This window comes from Cryptotermes secundus, unplaced genomic scaffold (assembly GCF_002891405.2).
Source record: "Cryptotermes secundus unplaced genomic scaffold, Csec_1.0 scaffold694, whole genome shotgun sequence".
NCBI classification, from domain to species: Eukaryota; Metazoa; Arthropoda; class Insecta; order Blattodea; family Kalotermitidae; genus Cryptotermes; species Cryptotermes secundus.
The window spans coordinates 251162-255856 of record NW_019719367.1 but is presented as its reverse complement, the minus strand read 5'-3'; positions in this window follow the sequence as shown (position 1 = coordinate 255856).

Here is a 4695-nt window from a genome sequence, read left to right as displayed (position 1 = left end):
ATCAGAACCCTTAAAACTCTATGGAGTTGAACTGTTCTTGAGGATTAGCCGGTCACTTAACTACTAAAGAAATTTTCAAGCCAGCTAATTACCTGCTTTCACGCTGCTATGTTGCTCGGCTTATTCTACCCTGAAGATGGAGGCGAAATGTTAGTTGACTTCCAACTGACTACACGGCGTTATATGCGACAGCTGTGACAACCTCAGTTCCTGCAATTTAATTAGGTCCTCCTATTGCATGTTCAATGCTGTGTAACTCGCCCTCCCATATCGAAGTTGTGAATGTACAGCGTCATTCACTGACACAGAGAATGAGCCTGTCAAGATCACAGATTCTTACGTTGGTGTTTACGTTCTCACGGCATGGCATTCAAACTTACTCTCCTTTTGGATGTGACGCCATGTGAAAGTAAAAAGTAAGTAAAGGTCTCCCTGTACCAGGCTGTGAAGGCCCATAGGGTTGTGAGATGTTGAGGTTCTCACATTTTCAAAACAGTCGGCTCATAGATGACGGTGAGGTTATCAGCCTTACATGCCAACCAGCCTTTACCCCCCAAGAAGATTCCTGGTACTCATTTCTGTTAGAGGCTGAGTCGACTGCAGGGCCATAGAGCGACTGGAAGGATTAGGTAACTTGAAAAAATCCACCTCATTGGGATTCGAAGCCGCCACTTTCCAGCTTGTAGCATTATGCCTCACCCAACTGTTTCGCAGGAGCATATTGCCAAGCAACGCGCAAGAATCAAGTAACAAACGGAAACATCAAGCAAACATCAAGCAAACGTGTCTCTACTTGCTGCCGCTTCGTTGCTTTGATTTTTCTTCGACTCTGAAGATGGAGAAAGTATGTTCATACGAAACGTTGTTAAGGTTTTTACCAGGCTACATGGCGTCACATCGCAAAAGTTGGAACTCTTCTCGAAAGTTCTGACGTTTCATAGTGACACGTGGTATGAGTAGAACTGTCTGCGAGTCCCCCGGAACAGAGGCACACGTGTCGACGTGATTCAGGGCGTCCTGAAAGAAGATGCGATATGTGTGTACGTAGCGATTTTAGAACTCCGCCTCTGTGGCCTAGTGGTCAGAGATCCTGGCTACAGATCCAGAGATCCGGGTTCGATTCCCGGCGCTACCAGATTTTCTGAGAAGTAGTGGGTCTGGATCGGGGTCTACTCAGCCCCATGAGGATAATTGAGAAGCTATTTCAAGGACATAGCGGCTCTGGTCTAGAAACTGAGATTAACGGCCGTGGGGATTCGTTGCGCTGACCACGTGACACCCTCTATCCGCTGAAGTTGGCACTAACTTCACCGACAAGCGGCGGTCGCTCGGCAGGTATAGTTAGGTTGCGGACTACAGGCCACGGTGTTTGTTTGTTTTCATATATTTTCCAGTCAATGAGGATGTGATGGGCGGGGCATCTAACACGAAATGGGGGAGAAAAAGAGTGCATGTAGGCTATTAAAATGAATCTCAGATAGGATGCAATGGTATCGGTTGGATTGATCTGGCTCAGGATAGGGACCAGTGGAGGGCTCTTGTGTACACGGTAATGAGCCTTCGGGTTCCATAAAATGCCGAGAAGTTCTTGAGTAGTTGCAGAATTGGCGACACCTCCAGAAGGACTCAGTTCCATGAATGAGTTTATACATTTTCCGGCAGTATGGTTAGTTCAGTCACTGTACGGACTGACTACAAGCTCGGCGACTAGCATTCCAGTCCCTTTGAGGGTGGTATATGTATAGGATTTGTGGTTCTGACATCTCTGGTTATGAACCGCCTTACCTTCTGAGATATAACTCGTGACTACAAGGCGTTATATCCCGGATGACAGAATTCTTATATATCAATATTTAGAGAAAATAACAGGCGTTCTCGCCCTCGAGATCTGTGGTGGCTTTGGGGTAACCTGGGAAGAACTGAGGGTTGTTATTTGTCCGCGAGTTGCCCAGGCTTTTCTAACAGGAGTTGCATGTCGCGGCTCGGTAGACAACGGATTAAGAGACAACGCTTCTGGTTTGTATTCAATAAGTTCGAACCTCAGTCTGGACACCGACTATTCTCATATTATTCGTGATTTCCCTCAGTTCCTCCAGGAAAAAGCGTGGACGGTTCCCTAAATTAGGCCTGGACGGTCCCCCTTCCATATCTTTACAGTTTGTTATTCACTGCCGTCCAATCATTTGACGCTATATACAGCTGACAGAGTCGTAAGTAAACTTCAGATACCGCCTCTGTGGTCTAGCGGTCAGAGTTCCTGCCTACAGATCCAGAGGTCCCGGGTTCGATTCCCGGTTCTACCAGATTTTCTGAGAAATAGTGAGTTTGGAACGGGGTCCACTCAGCCCCGNTCCACTCAGCCCCATGAGGATAATTGAGGAGCTATTTCAAGGAAATAGCGCGTCCGGTCTAGAAACCCGACATTAACGGCCGTGGGGATTTGTTGCGCTGTCCACGCGACACACTCTATCCGCAAAAGTTGGCACTAACTTCGCCGACAAGCGGCGGTGGCTCAGTCGGTATAGTTCGCTTGCGGACTAAAACCACGAAGTTTTTTTTAAAAGTAAATATAAACCCTTTCTCTTTTAATCACATGCAGCAATGATATGGTATTTACAGTGCAGTTGTGATACACAGAAGTCAACAGGTATCTAAGAAAATGTTCTGATATGTTTGATTACTGGTATTTCATCACGTTTCAACATCGTTTGTTTTGACGTCAGAGCCACAGACGTCAGTAAGCGGAATTAAGGGCAGCAACAAATGTAATTAGTATATAATCGAATTTATGTATTGGGAGAAAGTGTGAGGTGCGGCATTGAGAGGGCACCTCTGATCGGAAACCAATACAGCTAGTGAGATATCGTCGTGACTGAGATAAACGGCGAAGTGGTGGTGAAAATCTCCGCGAATGTGGATGAAATACGAAGGGGGTTACAAAGAGAGAGACTGGAGGGCAATGGATTGAGTTCGTGACTCAAGAGAAAAGGAAAGTGAAACACGTTGAAAATGTGGCAGAGTGTAATGGACGTGTAATCATGTGATACGAAGCAATTAAAGTGAGAAAATACGATGATAAATTAGAAAGCGTGAAGGAACCATAACATGTAAGAGCTGAGCATGACGGGTTGTGTTATGAGTGATGTCTTTACGAGATCGTGGCGTTATTTTATATTGTTTTTCTTATGTTATTATACATCGCAGCTTTTAACTACTGAACCGCATAAGTTGGAGAGGTGTTATTCGGTTTAGCGTCTGTGAAACGTGTACAAAGACGCCTTGGCCTGTAGTCCGCAAGCGAACTATACCGACCAAGAGACCGCCGCTTGTCGGGGAAGTTAGTGCCAACTTTTGCGGATAGAGGATGTCACGTGGTCAGCGCAACGGATCCCCACAACTGTTAATCTCGGTTTTCTAGCTGGGAGCCGCTGTTTCTTTGAAATAGCTCCTCAATTATCCTCACGAGGCTGAGTGAACTCCATTCCAGACTCACTACTTCTCAGAAAATCTGGTAGCGCCTGGAATTGAACCCTGGTCCTCTGGATCTATAACCAGGAACTCTGACCGCTAGACCACAAAGGCGAAAGCTGTACACTGTTCGAAATTCCTCGTAGGTTCCTGTTGCACCTACCGAAGAATTTCCTTAGCATTTTCAGTGAAATGGCTGGGTGAAATTCTGAATTAGGCCACGACAACTTATAACCCTTTCAAATTAAATTATCATTCCATCCCGTGTAACCCTTAAAGGCATCTGCTGTTTAAAGGGCGTTTGTGGGTAACTCACGTACAAGCGGGCAATCAATCGCAGAGAGTCAGTAGCGATAGTTGAAAGGTGGTATGGCAATTAAGAATGATGAATTCTTGGGAACTTGTGGGTGAGAGTCAGAACATATTTAATGAGTATGAAGCAATTCTTCTGCGGCGACTGAGGGAGAGGAAAATCTCTAATGAACATCAGATTTGGGTATTGCTTAAGCCAAAATATTTATACACCAGTAATTACTACTACTACTATTTTTTCCCCCTTGGCACTACAACCCCAATGGGCCTAGGCCTACCTCCATGAACTTCTCCGTTCACTTCGGTTTTTCTAGATCGTACATATTCGGTAGAACTCCTTGGCTGGGTGATCAGCTCGTCGCAAGGTCTCTACCTACNCTGCACACAAACACAGAAAAACGCGCACACACAAACTAAACATTCATGCCCTGAGTGGGATTCGAACCCACGATCCCGCTACCGCTCGGCTACCGTGACCGGAACTACTACTACTGCTACTACTAAATCTCTCGGAGGACCTTGTAACCTTTAGAGTGCGCGTCCCTCGGGTGTCGCACGAGGGAGCCCATCTGGCAAGGTGGGCCGGTCTCTATATCTTCAATAAAGACCCGCGGACCAAGGGGAGGCCCCGTTCCTGGGGGCACACCCTCTCTCCGGGGGCATAACTATAGAGGCAGGACTGACTGGGCCTCATCACCAGTCTCCGCCCAGGTCTGGGTTGAACGGCATGGGTTAATTTTGTAGTCGCCCAGACCTGACTACTACTACTACTACTACTACTACTACTACTACTACTACTACTACTACTACTACTACTACTACTACTACTGCTACTGCTGCTTCTGTTTGCGATACTAATAATAGCGGGTTTTGGATTAGATGATTTGATTTATTGTCTCTTCTGTTACAATTAAT